The 26,673-nt window shown below is 31.1% G+C and overlaps 1 protein-coding gene across 13 annotated transcripts in view; it reads right to left on the bottom strand.

Moving 5' to 3' along the window:
- LOC121130253 (protein NDRG3) overlaps nt 1-26,673 on the bottom strand; it is a 137,932-nt gene that overhangs the window by 18,877 nt on the left and 92,382 nt on the right. Inside the window, exon 3 of one of the 13 annotated variants that reach the window (XM_040726015.2) lies at nt 5,492-5,580. The exons of the other annotated variants lie outside the window; for them this stretch is intronic. The gene's annotated coding sequence lies outside the window, so the exon portion shown is untranslated. The remainder of the gene's footprint in view (nt 1-5,491; nt 5,581-26,673) is intronic. 13 annotated transcript variants of the gene reach the window in all.

The raw sequence follows: 26,673 nt of genomic DNA, 5'->3' as shown, positions 1-26,673 counted from the left end.
AGGCTATATTGTTTTTTCTTCGATCAAAATATGTTTATGATATACATTAGGGAGCACTATACACATGACACGGCCACTGATACAAACAGACAGGCCAAACTTTGCTTTTCGTATATATATACAAAAAAGTACCAGAATTGTTCATTTAAATAGACAAGGGATTAATCTTTTTTTCTATGCTGTCTTTCATTTAAGTTTGATCTGTATTTATTGCTATAGCTGTTCTGTCAAAAATGGATTGTACCAGATGAATGTCATACCCCGTCTCATCACCATTTATGATGCATACCATGAACGTTGGGTCGGAATTGGAACGATCAACCCGTGCAACAACGGGATTAATAATTGTACGAACTGACTTGTTAAGGCATAGTAATAACTTTCTTAAACTGGTATGACGATTTTTTTGTCCAATAATTTTGTTCAATGTAAAAATTGTGTATGTCTATATAAACATATAAAAAAAATCTTCAACCCCCTACCAAGTTTGATGCCTTTTTCTAAATTAATCTTTCATAAACTAGCATAAGTTACAAAAAGAGCTCCAAGTAATACAGTTATAAGCATTTACAACTACAAAAGGTCGTTCCGCACTTGCCTTTATCAGCTGCCCTGATTTACATTCTTCGTTATGTACCTTCGACTATAACAAGTATTATAGAAGAAGTTAGGAAAACAGAATATTGATTGAAAACAAAAATACTTTATATAAAGACTTTTTTTTTCTAGGATTTCAACATGCAATCAAAATATATTATTACGAATCCTTGCCTCACGTAATTCCCGTTAAAGTTCACTTTTGTTTTTATTTTATTAATGCTAATAGTTTCTTATGATTCGGAGTTTTGAATTTTTATGGTCATGATCCTGAGTTACTTTTTTACAAGCAATACGGTCTAAATTAAATCTACAATGCGGATTTACATTCCTGTACTTGACTTCACGATTATTCTAGATTACTTCAATGTGAATATTTTCAAATACTTGGTTGCTTTATTAAAAGTAAAGTCTATTCCGATTTATAAGCAATTTGAAAAAACTTTCAAAAATTAATTTTTTTTATATATATCCTGTCGTAAAAGTCATTGTATCACGCAACCTTGCATCTAAAAAAAAGCAACCCTAAAATAGTCTCAATATTAGTTGGCAGTTAGCCAATTCTTCAAAACTATGGAATTAGTATTGCATAATTGTTAGCAATTGTTCATTGGTTATAAGGAGCTAATTTTGATTAAAGCAATCAACGTTCATAACACCGATTAAGAGAAAAGAAACAGAAATGGCCATCAGAATTGAAGAAGCGGTTTTGCCACCCCCTTACGATAAAATAAGTTATGTAATTATTTTGTAGTTTTGAAGAAAAAGTTTCAACAGACGCTTTTGGTAGATAAAGATCTATAACCAAATAATTCAAAACAGACTGAGCAAACATAATTGGTCTTCATCAAATGGCTGAAAAATATATGTAGTATATTTTACATTACTGGGAGGAGGTGACCAGAGATCTTTTTAATCCTTTATTGGAAACTGAGTAAATATTGGTGGAGGTATGTCCTTACTATGAGTGACTGCGGCAATAACTGAAAGAATAATTGGGTATACTAAATATTTATTGTTGTTTTTCTTTTTGAAACCTTTTACAACTAAATGATTGTTTGGTTCACTCCAAGCTTAAGTTTAGCACTTTTTTTGAATAATTATTAACTATTTTCTTGAATGATAAAAATGAATGAACAGTGCCTAAGCAAATTAAATAAATCTTACAAATGACATTCATCATATTAATACAAAAAATACATTTAATAATATATTTTTTTTTCTACTTCAGCAGTTTTTTCTTAAACAAAAAAAATAAAAAAATATATGCCTTTTAACGATACAAGTGGGTATAATTAAGAACCACTTTTATATATATAATAAAACTTTGGCAATGGACATTGGTTTTTTTATCAAAAACACTAGTATATTGTATATTTACTAGGTGGAAACTAAAAATTTAGACAGTCGGTATTGGATAATTGTAGGTTTTTATATACATATTTCCCGTAATATATTTAAAAAATATATAAATTTATAGAAAGCTGTCATCTATTTATCGGGTTAATTCTGACTCTACCGTCTGTTACTATGTCAATAATCCCATTACAAAAATAGATGCATGATTTATGGATTGAGTCCTGATCTATTTTAATCCAGGCCTAGTCAACAGATGTCTTCATTGACTCCACACTTCCATAGCGTTCACTAGATGGATACATACAAGGAGCCTTCGGACACCAAATTCAACTTAATATTTCTTCTAGAGTGGCGTATATTTTTTAATTATGTTTCTTACATATGATTCATCCAACCTCCACCTTTGTTTATGCTTAAACAATTTTTTTAAAACGTCTTCTTGAGCCTCTAACCTTACCATCATGAACCTGAAGCATGCAATTATTTCTCCTCATTTAGAAGGGATATCTGCAGGGGCAATACCAAGGCCCTAAAAGACCTCAATATGTCCAAATCATTGGTCCACTACACAATCAAGTGGTACAAGAAGCCCGGGAGTGTAAATGACAGCCCTAGGAGGGGTCTTCCAAGATCCATGAAGACGCCAGTTTGATCGAGGAGATTAGGCTGAAGATCAACTACAAAAGAAAGCGCTCCATGAGAAAAATGGGTCATGATGCTTGTGTGTCTCAAGAAACCATGAGTGAGGTGTTCAGAAAGGACCTGAAGATGAACCCATATCGTCTAAGAAAGCTGCAGCCTTTCAACAAGGCCAAAATGGGCAAGAGGCTTACCCGGACGAAGGTATATATGAAATTCCTCCATTCTTGTAAGCATGTTAAATCATTTGTACTGACGAGAAATACCTCACCGTGGAGCTGACTTACAACAGCCACAACGATTGGGGGCGGGATCGGAGCATCATAGTAATTCCTTTGAACTATAGGGTCGCAACCACTTTCAGTTTTCCCAATAATTTATATATTTAGGAAATAATGATGAGGTGATTTTTCCAGAGTGTGCAAGAGGTCATTCCTCCTGAAAATTAATATGCCACTACCAAGGAAGTTCTTTCCCGCTCTTTTGTTGAGTGTGAGAGATTCAAAAATCTTTAGCATGATTGTGCTTAGATATGGCTTTGGTTCATCCCAATGATGTTCTTGAAGGCATTAATAATGGGTTATTTGCCACTACCATCGTTCCTTTCTGCGTTTAATATTGACATGCAGACGAAAGGAATACTCAAAAGGATTAGAATCTGGGCTATAGAGTGGTCACGTTGACTTCTTCACGTGATGTTTTTGAGGTGATCTGCATTGATAATGGGTTTCAATACACTGGCATTCTCCATTTTTGAATTTTCCGTCCTCTTATAACTTATTTTTCAGATTAGTAACAGTCTCCTTTGTAATCTCAGTTGGGAGATTGACCCCTGCGAATTAAACCTATGACATCGAGTCTTTACTCAATTAAAAAATAGTTAACGTTTGCTGACATTTAATATTTTATAGATATTATGTAGTCCACGGGGTTTTTAATCCGTCACTTACAACCTCGAAATTATTTTGAATTGATGTAGTGTGCACATTTTTAGTTTACACTCTGTATATAAAGAGATATAACTAATGATTTTATACAATTGCAGGGGGAATAAGAAATATGCTCCGGGTCCTTGACACTTTTTAAAAAATTACAACTCTTTTGTGTGTTTCTTTTTTTTCAATTCCACGAGGAATAAAAGTTCTTGAGATTACCAACAAATTACATATAGGGTGCGTCAACATAATAACAACCTGGAACAAAAATCATGAAGAAGAGAAAATCTTAATTTATTTAAATACTTCATATATACCTAGTGCCAAATATTTTCATAAGCTAATTGAGTCAATTATAGGTTATCTATTCAAATTTATGGGATGAGTTATCATACCCATGGATTTAAGCTGTAATTTAGAACCTTTATTTGATTTAAGACTAGTATAATGTACCCGATATGACATTTCAACCATATAATATATCAACTTCTCCTTTTTATGTACATTAAATACAATTTGCAGCACTTCCAAAAAGGTTAAATATAATAATTTCCTCATACAAAATTGAGTACAATTACTCAAAAAATACAAGTGTTGCACACACTCAATTTTGAGAAATCATGCCCAGCTTACATTTGTGTTGATGATGCACATATTTATATGAATATAATTGAACATAATATCTGTAATAACAATATGATAAAGATTTATGTGGGAAAATGGGTAAGGGGGGGGGGGAGGATTTAGATTCGGTACCTGATTGTTTCAAGCTGTACATGACGTATCGATTGTATCTGCCAATTTACTATTTCAATGTCATATAAGATATTTTCGTTGTTTCCTTTCCTTTTATAATATAAGCACAACTTTCAGGTAAGAAACATACACATGAGTTTAGATGGGAAAAATATGATAATGCAAGAAGAACTGTCTTTTTTTTAGTTGCAAACGGAATAGTTTTTATTTATTTTCCAAATCTGTTTTCGTGTATGTTATCTTTTATTCCGGAACATATAAGTTTAAAGCAAGCACAAGTGCGTGAAAGATAAAAGTTAGACTAGGGATTTTTTGCAGAGTTGTAAGTAGTGATGTAAATCGTGTGTATTTTTTAGGGTGCCCACTTTTTTTTTTTTTTTTTTAAATTAGTAATCTGCAGAATTATATTCCTTGTCTGTTGTCATAAATATTTAACTCCTGAGTTGTGAACTTCCTTTTCTACTATACTCAATTATATATTAAACCTATTTGAACCTTTGTGGGTATAAAAATTATTAATTTTTTTCTTTCTATTCTTACCCCTGGAGCATATACGACGACAAAGCCACCTCAAGGTCACGGAAACTCCAATTTAATGCAGGAACCCGTGGGTATAGCATATAGCATAGAAGTTGGGGTTCATTTCATATCAAAATACAATCATCAAATTGTCATAAATAAAATAAAATCCCAAAGGGAACAATGTTATAAAAGACTGAAAGCAAACACCACTTCCAAACCATAAACTAAATTAAACATAAAAATAAACACACCACAATGAAAATAAGATCCTTTCTTAAAGTAAAAGTCAACACACATATTGCCATTTCACGATAGTTTGCAATTACTCTCAAGGTTACAAACTTCTATAAAAACATCGTCAAAACGACCAGTGCCAATAATTCTATCAATAAAAAATAAAATGCCTTTCTTGTTCCGTCACAGATCTCGACTAAAAACCAATATATTTCTCTTCACGCTTGCTAAGGCATCACATTTCGTTATAAGATGTACAGGAAATTCTGATTCTTCTCCGCACAAACTGCATGCGTCCTCCTCCACCAAGCCCCATCCTCTTTAGTTAATTTATTCAGCATTTTTTAAAAATGTACTTCAAAAGTAGATGGGAATTCATAATTAATAAAATGTTGTTAGCACCACGACAATCAATTAAAGAATAAACAAAAAAGAATAAAAGGACTGACCGTTCATTTTCTTATCTAAAACACTTTGCGCCTCCTTATTTTGAAGTATATATCATCTTATCGAAGAAATTTGTACATATAGACCATTACTAATAATAAAATATGGTTTTTTATAAACATATTATATGATTTGCCTATATATTTAATTCTTTAAAGCACAATGTTAATTCTAAGTTTGTTTTAAATTTCATTTAAAGTTTATTCAAGGGTGAGTTCTTTTTCAAAGTATTTTTTCCGTATATGATATTTTTTCATTACATAACATACCTTAGGTACAAATCTTGGGTTTTTAGGTTCATAAACAGACATCTCTTTCCTTTATTAATAAAAGAATAGCTGATTGGATAGCAAAATTAATTAATTTTAAAAACTTTTATGGTGGGCCTGTTTTGTTTTACTTTCAAACACTAACTACTAGGACAGAAACTCCTCAAAAAAAAAAAAAAAATTAGGACGGGCACATGGCAGAGGGCAAACCTCCCCTATGCTAATTGGTCCTAAATTGGATTTTTTTCTATATGAAGCATATTTAGTAAACCTAAATAAGGGCTTGAATTTGAGGTCTGTATCTCAGTTTGTTATTGTCGATTGTGCATTTTTAACGTTTTATGCGTCTGGGCCTTGCCTCTCAAAATTTAATGGCCTCTTACTCTGACCATATTTAATCTTTCTAAAAAGTTACATATCAAAATTGATCTGTAATTTTTGGCGTAATCTTGCTGACTAACAGACAAACAAACAGATGCAAAAACATAGCTTCCGTTTAATTTAGTGAGCGGGAATTATTATCTTTAATTTATGTAACACATGGCCTGAAAGATCCAGGGCTTAACTATTTTCTTTCAAAATGTTATATTTTTTTAAAATATTATTCGCTTTATGGAGCGGATTCCCCATAATTCTTTTTAAGACATTGCTTATTTATGGGTGTTTTTTCCAGGCTAGAATCATTATAAAATTAAAACAAGAAATTGGTTTTGATCCATTCTTTTCAAATTAGAAAAAACAGCGTCATAATTAGCAAAATAACTCACAAAAGCAAGAACTAATTGTCATGAAATTTTATCAGCCATCTTTTGAAGGTTGCTACGATCTAAAAATGAGGTAAATTAAATAAAAATCGTCATATATATTTTCAGCCTATGTACTACGTATCTGATTTATTTAAGAATAGACACATTTTTTTAGAGATTAAATCAACTTTTGGGTTTAATTTGTAATAGGGAAATATTAGTCTTATCCATAGAGTTTTTTTTTTGTGGTTTTTCTAGCTTTGGAAAATATAATTATGTATTCATAAAGATAATAAGAAATATACACCAAAGTGATACATATACATATTTTGGTGAACTTATAAAGTGAAAGTATATTTTATTTGGTTAGGTAATATTTAATTCGTTTATATAAAAAATACAATTTGTAGGCCTTCCCTATTGAATTATTATAACATAAAATGTCCGGACTTGTCTCATTATTTCTTGAGTTTGGACTTTAATTGAACAAAAATACAGATTTTGGTTCCAAATCCTCTCTTTATTTGTCTACAAATCTTCATAAGAGGATCTTACCTACAATGATACAATCATGAAGGGGGTTGAAGAAGCTAATCCACCGACGTATAGATATATTAAATCGATTGAAAAGTAGCAAAGGGATCCTTCAGTCAAAAGACATGTAAAAATTTATAATTGCTCGGATTAATTAAACAAATATCGCGTGCTTAGTTTTAATGTGAATGCATGACATAATTTTAAATTGAGAATAATCAAACTAAAAACATGACATCACAAAGTATCAAAATTTCTAATATTAAATCCCTAATTTTCTAAACAATATCTTAGTTGTTTTAACTTATATTTTCATATATACCGATTCAGGAGTGCAATATCTTTAAAGCAACTTGTCAGTAGAGAGACGATTGGTCTTGGACCTTGATCCAAAGTACCCGGAGACGGTATAAGTATACTTGTGTTATCCGAAAATGTCCGAGACCGTCTTTGGGTACTTAAGTGAAACGAATAATAAAAAAGATCATCGAAAAGATTTTTTTCCGGATATTGAAAAGCTTTATTACTTAAGCCTAAGTTAGGGTGGGGTTTGGATCCGGATCCAAAATACTCTGGTACGGTATGAGTAAGTTGGTATTATACAAGATCCAAAAAGGCTTCGGTACCCGAACTTTTACGGATCTTAAAAGCTTACATTATTGCTTAATACTAAATCCTAATTTAAAAAATACTATTATCTAATCAAATGTAGCATCTCTATTTATCACATCTACATAAACAGATGCATCACGTGGTTATTTTTATCTTAATATATCAATAAGTCTAATTTAGTAGCTAACTATTATGTTCAAATAGTAATACCATTGTTTTAGCATCAGTAATCATTAAAAATGTAGCCTTAAACCCGATCCTATTTTAGTTTAGTCCGAAATTTGTGTAGAATACTCCTTTAGTTCGATGCAAGTATCTATATATTTTTGGTTTCGGATCTGGATGTGAAAGATCGTGTACGTCTAAAGATCCGAACTGAGTTAGATCCGAGAAAATGAGGATTCATCCTATTTTTAATTGTTACAGCCTCTTCTGAGCCTTCTTTTCAAGCATAAATGTTAAGGACTTTTTAAATTTTGACCTTCATAATTAGATATTCTACATAAATATTATTTTTTTCAATAGAAGGCGTTGTGAGATCTTAATGTTAATAGTTCATTTAAGAAATCTAAAAACTCTGTAGTATTTTCAGACCGACAACCAAGATCACCTCTTAACCGGAATGTTTTGTCCAAATTTGTTTATTAGAAGTCAATTATAAAAGCAAATATTATAGCAAATTAATTAATGATTAAATCATTTTTTTAATTTATTTTTTGATTGAAAAAACACTTGATAACTTTTGAAACTCATTGATAATCAATTATTTATTAAAATTTGTGTTAATAACAATAGAATTATATATATTAATTATTTATGCTTCAAAAAAACCTTTGACTATAAGCAAATAATGAATAACCAATGCATTATTTTTCTTCGATGATAATTATTAACTAACTTTGCTGGGGTCTTATCTACCCAAGAGACTGAAATGTGTGTATACTTTTTATGTACTGTTATTCTTAAAAAGAACAATACATATAAAAGTTTGTCTTTTCGTCAACGTCATATAAAGTATCATTCCAGGAGTTGCATTATTTTTACTCAAGAGGTTATGACTCTAGATCTTTTTGTAAACAAGTTAATAAAATTGAATAACGTTCATGCCTAATTCTAACGTTCAAATTCCTCTTGAACCAATTAAAAATACTTAATTGATGTTTCATTATCTGCTTATAGGAATGGTTCTGAATGAGATTTCCTCATTGTCAGATCCTTTTCCCTTGCATTAAAATAATTGCTCTCCTGAAAGTGAATATGTAGTATGTAAAATCAAGCCATATATAAGAAAAGCAGTCATTGATAAATTTCAATTTAAAATGAAGTCATGCGCTCATACTAAAAATAAGCACACGTTACTTAATCCCAGAGTTTATAAATTTAAACGAATCTCTTGGCGTAAGGATCATTTTTCTAAATTTCAATCATTTTCAAATCTCCATATGTTGATGAATATGCTTCTTCGATACTCTCTTGATTGTATTGTCGTAGGCAAGATATCCTGATAGAGATTTACAGATGGATAAAGGATAGAGTTGTATCAAAAATGTATTCAAATCCAACTTTTTAGAATCCAAGTGAAATAATGATTTCTTCTGGTTCCGACTTCATGAAAAATAACTAAAGTCCGAATTACAGCTCTGGTTGGGTTTATTGTGATCATGGGACCTAAAAAATCATTACTGAGAATTTTGTTTTAAAATGCAGAGGCATCCGCAGGGGGGCAGCTTAAGGGGCTGTAGCCCCCTCCAAAAAAAAAAAATTTTTGTGTTTTTCCAAAAAATTAAATATTTGAATTTAAAAAAAAAATAATTTTTTTGTGAGTATCTGTGGACTTATAAAAAAAAATTTAATTTTTTTGTGAATATCTGTGGACTTTTAAAATTTTTTCCAAAAAATTTAATATTTGAATTTTTTTTCAAAGAATTTAATATTTGAATTTTTTTTCAAAGAATTTAATATTTGAATTTTTTTTCAAACAAATTTAATTTTCCGTGAAAATCTATGAACTTTTGAATCATTTTTCAAAAAAAATTAAGTTTTTGTAAACATCTGTGATTTTTTAAATTTTTTTAACAAAAAATTTAATACTTGAAATATAATTTTTGTAATTTTTTTTAGAGAAATGTGAACTTTATATTTTTTTTTCTAAAAAATTTGTTATAGGATTTTTTTTTCAAAATTTCCGAAACAAAAGCCCCTGAAATGAGTGGATGACGTCATTTTTGCGACGCCTCTGAACTATTAATTCGAATAGTCTGTGAGAAACAGGGCGAAAATTTATTCATCGAAAAATACAAAGGTATTCCAGAGACAGTTTCTTGCTTTTGTGGTTGACTATATTTAAGTAATATGAATTTTTTAGAACATATTACCAATGTTAATTAAAACAATTATATTTTGGTTCCTACTTTCTATCAATTTTTTTTTTTTTTTGTAGAAAAATATATGTACCTATGTATGTAAAAACAAATATGCAAACAGAATATAAATAGGAAAGCATGTACCAGCTTTGCTTCACTAAAAATATGTAAACTCGTTTTTATAAAAGAAATTTTTATTGAAATCCATATATTCATTCTTATACTTCAAAAAATAAACTGTCAAAAACAGAAAATGACTTTAACTTAATGTATGTACAATACATATTAAATATGTAATAAGAAAACCAATTCGTCAAAACTCATGAATAGAGTTGTAAATCCTAAGCTTTTTTAGCGTGCTAGTTTGGTTGTTGTTCACAACCTGAAACAGTATTTTTTATTTTCTAAAGTTGCTATTATCACTTTTCATTTTTGAGGAGATAACATTTCAGTATAAAGTGTCAGCTCGAGAGTTTTTGATCATGGATGGGAGAGAAAAAGAAAGATGTAATTATTATATATAGAGCTGTAAAACATAAGCATTTTCATGATGTAAAAAAAAAAAAGAAACCAAAAGTGAACGTGGCCACCCCGTAGAGATAAAATACATGGAGTGATAATGCTAGAAAATTTGTTGACGCAGTCAAAATGGAAGAAATAGTTGACCGAAATATTCGAAATGTAATAGTTTGGCATGTCAAAACATAGGGGACGCTTCAATACCTTTATTTTGTTAAATATTTACTGCAATAATGATTAAATTAAGAGATGTCAATAGTTTTTTTTTTTTAATACAGATAATTTAATTTAGTATATTAATAATAAAATTTTTAATATAAATATAATTAAATTTAGCCATTCAAAATATTAATATTGGATTTGGGAGATTATTCCTAATCTAATTCAATTAAAGAATAAATAATTATTGGTTCTTAAATTGAATATTATTCGTGATTATACTCCAAACTTTGGTGTTTTGAATACTGTCATTTTCACGTTTTTCAAATGATACAGAATTTACATACTAGTAGTGAAATATGGCATTAATACAATAGACTTAGTCCATGTTTACAGTTTCTAAAGGACTATCCTCCAAATCAATTATCCTTAATAAGGATCATTCATAAAAGTATTCAAAATTTCTAGATTTATGATACAAATATTCCTGATCGGCCTAACTAGTATATATTGTTCTTAATATTAATCCTCACTCTCCTTTTTAATTTCATTGTCAGCTTCTTGAGTCGTTTTGTGGTCGGGGTCACAATCTTCATGATTTATTTTGAGGAAATTTCCGATATTTTGAGGATTTGGTAAAAGTTCTGGAGGTATAACTATAGGCCAAAAAAGTCGGCAGTTTTATACCTGGGACTATTTATTAGTTTTTGGGTTAGGTCTGGAAATTCTAGACCGGTCTGACACCGTTTTATTTTTGTTGGTCTGAATTAGTTATGTGCAACAAAAAAGCTCTGTCTGTATTAGTCTCATATAAAAATTCGGTCTAGATTGGTCCAAAGGAAAAGTTCGGTCTAATTCAGTCCCAAAAAAAAATCCGTCTAGACCAGTGATTCTTAACCTATGGTCCGATCGGACCCAAGTAGTTCGGTGAGACACTCTCAGGAGTTCGGCAAGCCCCCCACACACACATCCACTGACTTGACTGTCGACCGGGGCAACCTGCTTTCTGTGGCAAGTATGCCGCAACAGTATTGCATCTCTCCTCTCAGAGCTGGGGGAGTACCAACCAACATGAAAAACAATGGGGGTGAACCTGCATTGAGATTCAACAAAGTTTCTGCTCCTTGTTAAATAGCAATATTTAGTTGCTTAGTAAAAATGTTTTACACAAAATAAATATAACCCATTCGTATTATTTGTGTCGCTATGCTCTGCTTTTCACAATATTGGCTGCAAGTGATCAGTCCATATTGCTAAGCTTTGCTATTTGTGCTGCAGGGAATTTGGTGCGCTTAGTAGTCAACTTGTGTCTGTAATGTACATACGTCATTTGTTATTTTCTTTTAATCTTTTGATCCCTTCTTACTAACTATGTCGAGTAAAATGAGAATGTGGTTTGACGAATACGCACAATATTGATTCACGTGTATAAAGGAACGTGATGTTAATCAGCGTCCTCAATGCCTGATTTCACTGTCAAGTTGAGCAATTCTAATGTAGCACGTCAGAACTGAAGGAACACATCACTTGCTGAATTCATTGTGAAGGAAGCCAGATTTGATGAAAAGGCTACTCTGTCAGTTCTCGGCTTTGTACCCATCGACCACTAAACCTTACTGGATCGTACGAGTTGCCTACCTCATCGCAAATCATGGCAAACCACACACCATTGGAGAAACACTTGTTTTACCAGCTGCGTTGAACATGGCGAATATTAAGCTGGGAAAAGCTGCTGAAGATAACGTATCTCAAATTCCCCTTTCAATTGACGCTCTCAGCAGCAGAATAAACGACATGAACAATGGCATATTGTCACAAGTAGTTGCAGAATTTATTTCAAGCCCTGCGATGTTCATTATCCAACTCGATCATACCACTGACATTTCCAATCTGAGCCAGCTTGTTTGATTTGTGCGCTATAGGAAAAAAGACATTATAAAGAAGTTTTTTATTTTTTTAAGCCTTTTACAACAACAACCAAGGCAGACGATGTTTAGAAACTCGTGGATTACCTCTTGAGACAGAGGTAACAATCTTTCATAGAATATGGTTTCTGCAGTTTGTTCAGATGGAGCTACATCAATGCTGGGACGACGCTCTGGTTTTGGAGTGCTCGTGAAATACGATGCACCCCACATCATTGTTACGCACTGTGTCCTGCACAAGCATTCGTTGTCAACAAAAATCTTGACTCCAATAGTAGTACAAGTATTAAAAAGTGTTGTTAAATGTGTGAACGCCGTGAAAAGTAGTGCTATGAATCACTGCATCTTAAAAAGCTGTGTAATGAAATGGGCACGGAATTGGAGGTATTTATGTACCATTCAAATGTTCAGTGATCATCCAGGGTTATCCAAAGGTGGTGAATCATGTTTTTGCCATGTGTGTGGAATAATATCTGTTATTGCGAGAGTACCAACATTGTTACGTAGGTTACTTTGAAAATTTTGAGTCCATTCTCACTTTAGCGTACATGGCAGATATTTTCAATGATCTCAATCGACAGATGCAGGGCGGTGGAGTTAACATCATCAAAGTGGAAGAAAATCTGGAGGCATTTAAAAAAAACCTACCTTTCTGGAAATGACAAACAAATGACATTTCCAAACTTTCCCCTGCAGGAAGACAGTTTTCGTAAGATCGAAGACGTAGCTGGAATCGGAGACATTTCTGTACCTGGAGAGCTGAAGCAAGCAATTTCACTACACTTAAAAGATGGGTGAGACATGATTTCACGTTTTGTCTTGGGACAACAAACGTGAACGATGAATATCTTGATGAAAACATTGAACTTCTGCAGATCCAGCTTCGATAGCAACTCTTCAGAACAATAAAACTGTTAACGTTTTGATGTCAGCAAATCGTACCATACCCTCTTATTGAAAAGACATCCCTGGAGCTAGTCATACCGTTTGTACCAACATATGTTTTTGAGAAATCCTTTTTGAGGATGGTCGACATAACAAAGAAAAAAAAGAACATACTCTTTTGCAAAAAAAAATATGAGAGTGGCACTTACCAAGGTAATGCCACGCATTTCTGAACTTGTGTCTAAAAAGCAACAGCAAAAGACAATTGATTTGCAGCAAATATTCATTAAGTTATGCATTTGTGCGCAATGCATGTTTTGTTGGGTTTTTTTTTAGCACACTGATGTTTGGTTGCAACAGATGTATGGTTCATTTTGTGCATTAATTTATACAAATATGTTCTTAAGAAATCATATTTTATTTTTCCAATCACGAAGAGATTCGATGAATGCACTGATAAATCTTGCATGGTTCAGTACCTCCAATAAGGCTAAGAACCACTTGTATAGACCGATTTTACAGATAAATTGTTTATAACATGACATTATATGTTTTTTGAAGTACAATGACGTTATTCCAAGTTTAAACAGAGGTGGTTCGGATTAATTTTGATACCGCCCTCTCTTAAATATACACTGTATTTGTTCTAGAATTTATTGTCTGCCTTTGATATTTTTTTGAAAAAAATGAATGACAGTTGATGTAGGAAAAAAATGGTCTCTCATAATATATGAGACCAAAAAGAATCGGTCCATAATTTGAGACCAAAACAAAAAATTTTCTACCAAGTAAGACCAAAAAAATTGGTCCACGGTTTGGACAAAAAAATTGGTCTAGAAAATTTCACATAAGACTGGACCGAAAAAAAAATTGATGCTGGAGCGAGTCTCAATACTACTATTTATATATATCTTATTTAAATAACGTACGCTTGTAGTCATGATGTAATTGTTGATGTGATGTAATTAATGATGACATACATAATATGCCTTTAACTTGATTTTTTTTTATGTAAAAAGTGAGAAACACTATTTTTTAGAATGTTTTGGTGAAGAAGTAATTTTTTCTTGACTGCTGGCAGGATGTTAAAGAATTTAAATTGCTATTGGTCATTATTGTCACTCTATGAATTTTATGTTCAGAGCCTACCTTCATAATCTAAAGAATGTGTCGGAGAAGAAAACGAGAAAGAAATTACTCCAATGTCAACCCTCAATTATATTACAAGTACAACAAGGAAATAGACTTTTCACTATAGATTCAAATAATATAATCTCCCAATATGGTACAAAAAAAAAAAACCGAAAAAGAACGTACTCATCTTGATAATAGGTTAGCTGTCATGACGTTTCATTAACGAGCAGCATTGGAATGAAGGAAATAAACGCAAATGCCCCTCCGTATCGTACAATGATATAAAGAGGTAGGAGAAGTATTTAAACTAATTTTGTTTTAAAAATACTTCTTTAGGGCGTGCTCCTTTTGAAGGATTGTTGTAGTTTCTAAGTAGTGGCAACGAATATATAAATAACACACTTAATAAAATCTCCAGAAATATTAATGCAAAAAAAACTATGCTGAATAAAGAAATACATAACATTATGAAACTTTAAATTGTAGTGTAAATACTTCTGCCCACCTCTGTTGGCAGAACTTACTCAGATTTCGATCCTTAATTCTACTCCAAGTCCAACAGGGGCTTACACATACAACTCTGCAACAAATCCTCAGTGTTACTTTTCGGTTTTGAGGGACCATTGACTAATAAAAAAATATGAATAACAGCTTGTGAGAAAAAGATAACAGCTTGTGAGAAAAAGATAACAGCTTGTGGAAATAAAAAAATATGATAACAGCCTGTGAAAAAAGATAACAGCTTGTGAAGATAAAAAATATGATAACAGCTTGCGAAAATAAAAAAATCTTCTCAGGTTGCAATGACAAAACGAGCGCAATCTTCCATTGTCATCCTTTCCTTTGTATTGATTTATGTTCTAGTTTTTATTTTAATGCTAACGCATCACATATTGTCAAAAAATTGAACGTGGGATGTTCCGTAGTTGTAAAATTCTGGGGAAATGGGAGATTAACCCGAGCACATTTGAATTTATATGTTAAAAAAGGACATAATAAATTGCTATCTCAGGATTAATTAAACTTTTTTTTTTTTGAAGTTTCTAATTCAACATAAATAACATCTGTACCAAAAATGTTTGTACATTAAGATGTTGTTTTTTGTATTAATAAATGCAGAAAGCAAGAAACAAAAGAACATAAATCTTTCATTTTCCTTCAATCTATAAAATAAATAATTAAATTTCTCAAGAAAATACAGTTGTATAATTCATTCGGACGAAATTGAATGTTCCTCTTAAAATGAAGGGGGAAATAAATCTATAACACGCATAGCTAAAAATATGCATAGTATGAACTACTTTTAATCATAAAAATCATCACAAATTAGGGATAAGTCGTCTCAAAGTTTTGACGTCCATTTTTGTCCCAAATCTTAAAGAAGCGACCAAATCGGACACAACAGCGTACCCATAAAAGAATTTATTGAAATCTTATAAATAAAGAAAAGTGTATCTGTATGTACGTAATAATGTCTGAAAAACAGTCACGTGATGGACTGTATTAGTGCTCCTTGATGTATATCAGTAACATCTTTTTGCCTAAAGAGTAACAATATAGTCGTATGTATGAATTATTTCTGGTCTGAGCATATGGCATCGAGCGTGTATACCGGGTGCACTGTATACAGTACTCCCTGATGTATATTATAAAATATATTTTTCCTCTAAGAAATAACAATTGATTCCTGTTAATGCTTTTGGTAGTGAGCGTTCTAGAGATTAAAGTACTCATCAGTCATCCCAGAATTTTACTCAAACTCTTTTTATTATTATTTTATTCTTGAGGACAGAGCAGGTTATATGAATTGATATAAGTACCATTGCGCCTGTCCTTATTTATTAGGGTCCGTCCAGTCTTGGGCCTGTCCTTAAGACCGTATAAGGACCCACACAATACCAAATACGAGTTTGCTTATGAAAAACGGCGAGTAAAACTGGGGATTTCTTGGGGTGTTACATTTCAATATGATAAAGCAAAATTTGTCTTTCAGCCGGAGTCTAATTACTCCGGGCAATGCCGGGTACTACGTCTAGTATACTTTTCGTTTGTATTTGAATGAAAATATATCACTTAGTATGATTAATATCCCTTTCAGGGACATGGGGTGAAGATTTGTCACATCCCACATAAACAGCAGAACGCTTTCATGTAACTATTTTTCTTTTTCTTGGAAAGCGGATAAAATAGATGATCAATTGCATTTTTTTATGAATACATCAAAACGGAAAAAGTTAGGGTGCTGTATATATTGTAATTAGAAGATAAAATATGGGCGTTTCTTTTAGGGCCACACGAGGTGGGAAGAAAAGCAGTGATAGATTAGAAAAAAAGCTGATACTTGTAAGTAAGAAGAATAGGTCAATGAAAGATATAAAAGTGCTGAAAGCAGTCATTCAACTGCTTATCTCATGGCCAATAAAATGAAGAATTTAAGGTAAGGGAGTTTACTCGATAATACTTTCCTGGTAGAGTCCATAACAAAATATGGAACGGGAGAAGGAATTTTTAAGGAAGTGGAAATGCTTCTAATAATTCAATTTCATTAACTCTACAACAAAGTTGAACGGGGTTTATGTTTTGGCTATGTTTGCCTGCCATTCGCCAGGATTACGGCAAAAGTTACGAATCGATTTTTATCAAACTTTGTACAAAGATTATATAAAATCACTGTTAGAGGCCATTAAATTTTAAGATATAAAGATCAAGTAACACAAAACGTCAAAAATGCATAATCGACTTCGAAACAAATTGAGATACATAACTCAATTTGATTTTAGGTGGAGGTTTTTTGCTCTATCCATTGTCCATTTTAACTTGTTTTATTTTACTTGTTTTTAATTTATTGTAGTGTTTTTTTAAATAATTTTTTATACTTTAAATATGCAAATGGGAATTTGCACTCATGGGATACAATTTAAACGTTATCTCAATCTGTACTCAGAAAATCAAGTGAATGTACGTTGAAGATTTCATATTTTTTTACATCTTGGTAAAATTTAATTAAATTTTAAGAGAATATGTGAATGCTGTAAAAAAATGTTTTCCCCAGTTATGTTTATAGAATATAAAATTATAAAAGTGTAGTAGATATAAATGGTTAAATATGTAATATTGAGTACCAGTAGTAAGTAATAGCAATAGCAAAAACAGTTCTTCCACCGATAGAACCGGAACCAACAAAGTCGAACCGATAGCGCAATATATTGATTTCGGTCTCGGTTCTAGTGCTTTTGTTCCTTTATAGAATATATAAAGAAAATACAATATTCATAGTATATCATAAAAAATAAATTAGCTTGTATCAACAAATCAATTTTATAAGTTTCTTGTGTGCAATTTCAACGTTTTCCAATGATTTTTTTACGTTGCCTGGTTCTTGTATCTGAGTTTCAAATAGCTAAGGACTTCTTATGGATCTGAAAAAGTGGTTTTAAACACCAGATGCTGTAAATAAAAGAGAGAAGGGGTGAGGTGGAGTTTTGGTATGGATCCATGTCTTCTACTAAGCTTGTCGGGCACTACAAATGATAACTATAATATTTCTTAAGCAAGGGGTTCTCAAACTTTACTATGAGAAGGCTCACTAATACATTATTAGCTGAGGACCCCTTTATACGAAACATGTGGACTATGTATGTTTATACTGAAAGCAATCCTCAATTCTCCGTCTTCCTGCAAAAGCCCACCCATAGACTCACCACACCGTCCTCACTTTGAAAACCATTCTATTAAGCAACCTTGGTTTTTGAGTTCCCTGATGGAAATTTGGGCAGTACAGACTTTGCGTATAAGGTAGCTGCGGGCCTGTTCGTATTAAATATCATTTCTTCCTGGGATCGATTTTTTTTTGCGGTACTCCTTGTTTTATGTGCCTGTTACCAAACTGAGCCTCTATAAAAATAACCGAGACCGAAGACGAGAATCATGGCCGATAAAGATGAACCAAGACCGAAACTTTTGAAATGAAAAAACAAGACCGGGCCGAACGAACTGCTAAACCTGAATCAAGCACAACTTTGACAGATTTAAAACCTTTTTTTATTTTTCAAAATTGGTTTGTTGGAAATCCATGTTCAATAAAGAAGGATTCATAAACCTAGATGACCAACCGATATGGAAAAAGATAGAAAAACGGAAAATGAACGTAGTCACCCCGAAAATTTGATGAATATCCTTGAGAAAAACAGCTTTGCTGTCATGACATTTGATTAGAATAGCTGCGAGCAGTATTTATAAATAATATAGGAAGAATTACTATGATATCAAAACTCAATTCTACTCTGAGTACAACAAGGACTTACCTTGCAACTCAACAACATATTATCAGTACGACTCTTTATCTTTCACGCACCGTTTAATATATTTTAATTGATTCCCTGAAAATTCCCTGATGAATTCTTACCTGTTAATTTCTCCTCCGTGAATTCCCACCTATATTAATATACCAATTTCAAACAAAATAAACAAACAGCTACAATTGATATGAATGATTTTTCTCATGTCTAAAAATATATTTTCTTAATTTTATTAGAAACTTAACGTAACTCTATAAAATTTAGAGACAATTATTTGTAACTTTATCTATGCAAATTAATGAAAATGATTAACGACGTTAGGTAGAAGGTAGGTTTAGGAAAAACATTATTCCTTTTAAAAGGATAGAGCAAAAATAAAAGTGAGAAATCAAGATCACACCTATTCTACAAATATTATAATAATAATTGTTACTCATTAAAATATTAATATTTTGTGTATTAATTGCATAGAGATCCTTTAGCAGCTTGCAGGTCATCCTCCACCTGTTCAAAGAAGACGATACCCTGATTGTGAACAACGTATTGTGACTATTTTAAATAATTATGAGAATTGTTCAAATTTTGATAATATACGAGCTATTACGGATAATATTGCATTTTGAATATTTATTCCCCTTAAAAATCAACTTACTTAATTTTTTGTCTTTTTATTTGAATTCGGATTATTAATATAGGTGGAAATTGTCCGTAGACGATTTTGATTATGTATCTCCATTTGTTGAAAATGTATGGTCGGCTCTGCGTTTTTCACGTTTTATATGACCTTTACCTCTCGATATTCAATAGATTCTGACTGTTAGCATATATATCACCTTCCGAACAAAGTTTCTACAAAATTGATCGATAACTTTTTTCGTAATCCTACTTACAAACATACAAGCCGAGGCGAAAACATGAACTCCGTTCAACTTCTTTTAGAGTAGGTAAACATTATAATTAAACATAAATAGAATTCATATCCCTTTGTTGCAAATAAAATAGTTCTATCATTAAGTAAAAAGTATTTTTGCATAAAAAAAATATGGTCAAATACCTAGTTGAAAGAGATATATGACAAAAATAGGTGGAAAATAAAACGATTATTTGCAAATGATATCATTTATAGGCCTTTGCCCTCTTTTATATTAATCAAAACATTTATTAGTTTGTCTCAAACAGAAAAAACAAAATAATATTTTTATGTAAATCATTGCTTTGACCAAATATTTGTGGCCCGTCAAGACAAAAGCAAGCTAGAATGATTTTTCTAAAAACTGAGTGTCGATTAGATTTGTATCGTTCTGGAAATTATCGTCAATTTCCATTAACAAATTATTCTTTTTAACACTTTAGAGCAGTGGTTCACGTGTTCCCCTATGGATACTTGAATGCACTCAATGAGTACTTGAGATTTTGAAATAATACTAGGTCGGCTAAAGGTGCTACAGACCACCCAAATTAAAGAATTTTTGTTTAAATTTAATATTTGATTTTTTGTAGAAAAATGTAATATTTGAAATTTAATTTAATTTTGGTGAATAGATATGATTTTTAAATTGCGGATTTTGATTTTATTTTCCTAAAAAGACTTAATTTTCGAAAATACATATTGATTTTTGAAATTTTTATCCGAAGATTTTTGTGGATAGTTATGGATTTTTGAATTTTTTTTTTCAAAATATTTTATCATTTTGAAATTTTTTCAAAAATTCCGAAAAGCAATCCAAAATATAGTCCTGTTGGTAGTAAAAAAATATTGTGTTGGTAAGGGGTACTTGCGTTAAATAAATATTTTACAAGTGTTAAAATCACTAAAAAATGATTGAGAATCCCTACTTTAGAGAACTTCCCAGTTTGCACTTAAAGTAATCGCAATGTATTGTCCCGACCAAAGAATGGAAAACTGATAGAATTGATTGAAAGGGACCTTTTTGGGGCCAAAAAAAGTCTCTTAAATCAAAATTAGTTTATACACTAAAGCTAACATTCTTTGATATCTAAACGTATCCCATATGTTAGAATACAAACCCTATCGTTGACACAAATATATATCTGTCTAATTGGGATATTCTCCTTATCTTTTTATTGTTCAAGATTGTATTTATATTGATGAAGAACATCTATAATATCAAGTCGATGTCTTTAAAAAAATATAACATTTCATTATTTGAGTAGATAAGAAGAAGCCGTTTCGGTGATAAACAAGTTAAGACGGAAAGAGATAAAACACCTTTGTCCTCAAATCGTGTTTAAAAATAAATTGGACAAGTGCTTTGCTTACTTAATTGTAGTTTGTATATCGTTATGCTATTGGAGGTACGGATAGCAGTAAGAATTTCAAGATTTGTGCTCCCCCTCCCACCCAGAATCACGTGCTGTTATTTTATTAAATAAAAAGAAATAGAATACTTTGTTTTATTTTTAGGCTGGATTTTTTAAAAAGCCTTCTTGTAGGCTTTTTGAAAGAGTTTTATCTAATGACGATTTATTTTTCCATTTTTAAAATAATCACATAATCTGACTACTAACTTTAGAATGTATTATTGCTGAGGAGAGGGAGAACTGTTTACATTTAAAGCAACATGAGTGCAGGAAAATATTGTAAAATTATATTTAAACATATATTTTGTAGTCATCAGGCCATAATCAGAGAAGGGTTTAACTCAGACACGTACGTTGTATTCCAAAATATTAATAAGATATTTGTTTCCTTTTTTAGGGAGAAATTTAATCTTGAGTAGGGACAGATGTTACAATTTCTACGTTTATATACGTATAAATGTTGCGTCAGCCTAAAAATAATTCTTTTTTTTCTACATCATACCAATATTTCAAAGATATTTGAGGGCATCATTGAGGTTGTATTCAAATTTATGGGATAATTTACAATACCCAAATATTTGAACTATGACTTATAACCTTAAAGGCACTTAATTAGGACACGACTTATAAAATCAATTGATTTCTCATTGTATTTGTGCGACTATCAATTTTGTCTAATTTAAGTGCAACTTTTGCCAGCCTCAGAAGAGTATATTTGAAAATAAAAATGGACGACAATTCTTCCAAGAATACAAATCTAATCATCCACTCTCCATTTTGAGAAAGTTTCAGAATCGCGTTGATTACGAGAGAAAGCTCCTTATGAATGCAAGACAATACATATATCTGAGAACACATCTTCCCATTAAAAAAAAATATATAAATAAAAAATGTCCATTTACAGTTTATTTTTTGTACACATGGACAAATCATATTTCTGTCAACTCTATGCATGATCCGAATTAATCTCATTGTGAAGTGCTCTCAACTTAAGTTAGGACGTATCCACATTTTATCAGGTATGGGTCGGTTAAAATATTTACACATAAATGTTCGAGTAAATTTCGGGTACCCATATTTTCGGATTCAGATCCGAAACCAAAATTAGATAACTACTTGTCACAAATTTGATGAGCCTTTACCCCAAGTTTGGACCTTAGTGACATAAGATTGTGATTACGGCTACCTTTTTACTAATTACTCATACGGAAACCATGAAAAGCCAATGTTCTTACTATAAGAACATAACTATTAAATATTATTATAGTAACGGTGTATAAGTCGTTACCTTTATTGTATCTCGTTACCTATGATCCCTAAATAAGTATTATAAAACCCCCAAATCAGTTGGTAATTATCCAAAATTACTATTCAATAATAGTTAATACTTGTTCACAGCTCAATTTCTTATCCAACAAGACAAGTACTGATTTGAGGGAAAGATGAAGAAACATCAACAACTGACAACAAAATGCAGGGTACATTTTTTGGGGTAGTGATGCAATTATTATTGTTGATGTGGCTCCAAGCACTAATCAAGATAAATAAATATATATATTGATATTATCTTTTTCGTTTTTGGTGCCCTTTAATTTTGCCTTGAAGCCATTTTTCCTCTAGGATATTTTTCTTTAAAATACAAAGAAGTTAGCCTTATTAGCGTTATTGTTTATTTTTGGTTAAAATGATGCTCTCCTTGATTTTTTTAATCAAAATATGCAATATTTACGATAATAAAATGCATTAAATGCTCCTTTAATTTGTTAGATGGAGTTGCAGTGATTCAGTATAAGTAATCTTATAGTATTACATCTACTCCTCCCTCTAAGCTAGGAATATTTTGGTGAAATATATAAAGTATATTCCATTTTCTAGAAATCACCTGGGCGCAAACATACACACATAGAATTCAAAAGGATTATTTTTCCCAAGCGCTTCTTCCATTAGCTGTTTATTTTCTATTGAATAATGATGTAATTATGTTTGTCCTTCATATTATGCTTTTTCGTCAATCCATGAGTCTATTTATTTGTGTTTTTCTAATTATACTAATTTTATTAGTTACTTTGTCTCTGATTAGAATTCATTATATAGTGAGACTTTTTTCGTATATTTATTGAAATTTCGGGGCAGGATTCCATTATCCATTTTCCAACATATTTTGATAAAAAAATTCCAAAATTTGAGACAAAACTATATACCCTCTTTTATTTTATAACCAGGATTAAGTATTATGCAAAACTTTTTAAGATCTGGACAATCCCTGGAATCTGTTTGAGGATCCATAAACGTTTAAGTAAGTAGAGCCGGTTGGAGCCTCGGATCTTTTTGGATAATAGAACTTCAGTCATACCGTACTCCGGGTACTTTGGATCCAGTCACCAGAACCGTCCTATCTCTACTCTCAAGACGTCATCAAAATACTAATTAGTACTATTTTGTGAAAAATAATGCATTTAATTAACAAATATTATTCAAAGGTAAATTTAATCTTATTAGCATATAATTTGCACTGATATATGGAATACATACATGTAATCTAATTCATAAAGAAAAAATAAAAGTATTACTTGGCTTCAGAAACAAAATCCTAATAAATGCAAGTAAAACTTATGTAAAATAGAGTTCAAAGTATGTTTTATTCAAATGAATTATTGATCCAAATATGAATAAAAAGGGGTCAAATGAATTATAATGAATACTTATTATCAATGCCGAGAGATACATAATTAGAAAGCAAAGTGAAGGGCAACATAACATAAATTGAATTAATTAATCCACTGACAACATATCAAGAATTGATTATTTTATTAAATTGGTAAGTTAGTTGGGAAAAAAGTTCCTGCCCTTTTTTAAAACTAATTATATCTTGCTCATTAAAATAAATAATATTACAGGGGAAAAAATAGAAGCTTGTATTATAATTTATACTAAAATAATTAATAATTTAGATGTAAATGGATTGAAACAAGTTAATAGATGCTTCATACTCAAAATAATTAATTAATTGAAAGTTATAAACTGATAAGCAATTGATTTTTCCCCAAGAATATAATTGTAATCTATATTCAGCGCGTTGTTATGTAGTTCCATCAGATTTTTGTTTTGTGCTACATATTTAAATGGAATTTTTCTATTCAAATCGGTCCTCTTTAAAGGACAGAATAAATTAGGTCCATTAAAAAATGATTATTTAATAAGACGAGTCTAGGGGTTTCCAGTACTGCGTATTTGAAAGCCTGTACTTTAAGTCCAAAATCATAGGAGGATAAGTAATTAATTTTTAAGAATAAACTTTAATCAATGGCACGATATGACCACTTCTCCCCTCTCCTCACACTCACTCATATGCCCAGCCCTACTAATAACAAAATTTGAAATCATTTTATGCTTGACGTGTTTTGCTCAAAGCACTATAAATATCATATTTTATTCAAACTTTACATAAAACTCCCATCTAAAAAAGACTTGAAGAACGAACGGTCTCAACACTAGCAAGTAAATATACTTCCATTATACATATATGGCTTACTACAAAAAAACAGCTTCAATAAAAACAACTTAATCGTAGCTGCAAGATCATATAAATACAATATGGATTAAAAACAGTAGAGACTCATTGAAGTTACATACCTGAAAATGAAAAAAAATATGTGGTGAGCTAACATAAAAACAGTTTGTAACTAAAATTAAATAAATAATAAATGATGTTCTTTTTTTACAGTCCAATATATCATGGATAAATTTAAGTCAATTATAGACCTATTATTGAAATTTATGGGATGAGTAAAGACAATAAAGCCTACTATTTTAGCTGTCGTTTTGGAACTTTTAATTGATTTAAGAGACTTATATTGGCTCCCATATGATTTTCCCAATAAAGGTCTTTCAATTTCAATCTTTTGTTTTCTTCACTTTGTATTTTCTTCAAGCTTTAGCATTTTAGTAAAAAAGATCATTACATTAGAAGAATAAAAAGTATTTCAAAAGTTAAAAAATCCTAAATTGATTTTTTTTTTCCAAATAGGTGAAATTTATGGGATGAGTTAAAACACCCTAGAATTATAAGTGTAGTTTATACCCTTTAATTGATTTAATAGACTTATATGGGCCTCCAATATGCGCCTGTCAAAAAATATCTATCAAGGTATTTTTGTTTGTATTTAATGTATTTTTATGGTGGGGATTTATTTTGATTAATTAAATTGAATTTGTGTCACCTTCAGAGGGTTACTATAATAATTTGTTTATAGAAATTGAAAATAATAAGTCAAAGAATACTTATGTAAGCCAACAACTACTACTTTGTAGTAAATAATTCAAGTTGTTTGTGCGTTGATGGGGCAATCCCCAATGCTGCAATACACCAAAGTAGTAAAAGAAAACCACGTGATCAATATTATTCAAAATATATTTGACTTCCATCATAATGAATGTTGAAACTCCGTGTAGAATGGACATGTTAAAAAAAAAACAGAAACCGAAAATCAACATGGCAACCCTTACAAGGACATTTGCTAGAATTACACGGATGTCGATCCCTAATTCTACTCAGAGTCCAACAAGGAATTACAATTATAACTCCACAACAACAAATCCTTAGTGTTACGTTCCCTCTATTATGAGCACACACGAACATTTGGGCAGATTTTGAGTATAATTGAATCTATTTAGGAAAGGATGATCAATACTCAGGAATTAAATAATAATGCCAACTGCCAAGGAAAAGAAGTATCATTCATCAGATAAACAATTCAAAAAAAAAAGTGTCAGCAAATAAATTCACCGAATTTTTATCATTCCCTACAATACTCTATTTCACCTCCTAGGAGCGTTGAGTCAACTTGAATTGCCCTATTACTAATTAAATACCATCAATGAGTTCACTTTTTTTAACTGACCTAACAAGAAAAATTATGTGAAGGTATGAAAAAGTTGCATACGTGATGAGAATAATCTAAAAGACTATAAAGGCTATAAATATACGTGTTATTGTATAACTAAGCCAATTAGAGAATATACTATACGTTGAACAAATACAGTTTGAAATGATTATGCGTCAAAATAAAAATAATTTTGAAAAAAAATCAAGAAAAGGAGATAATTTTAGTTTATGTACTACTTAATATACAATATACAGCCGAATTGTAGTTATAGTTTAGAACTTTTATTTGATTTATGAGGCTAGTTTGGATGTAAAAGGATAACAATAATAAACGTGCATCCATGGTGTACTCATATGGAACTTTATCAGCACACGTCTCCAATGTGTGCACAATATTAGGAAATGATACCTTTTTAGCATATTGCTCCAACAAAATAACGCTATAGTGACATCAAAAATGGTCCATTAAGCTTCATCAATGAGAGCCCTGCGCTTGTTTGTTGTCAACGAGATGGTCCCATTTGAGATATTGG

The sequence above is a fragment of the Lepeophtheirus salmonis genome, chromosome Z (assembly GCF_016086655.4).
Source record: "Lepeophtheirus salmonis chromosome Z, UVic_Lsal_1.4, whole genome shotgun sequence".
In the NCBI taxonomy this organism is placed as follows: domain Eukaryota; kingdom Metazoa; phylum Arthropoda; class Copepoda; order Siphonostomatoida; family Caligidae; genus Lepeophtheirus; species Lepeophtheirus salmonis.
Note: the sequence above shows the minus strand (reverse complement) of the source record. Positions and strands in the feature narration are given on the sequence as shown.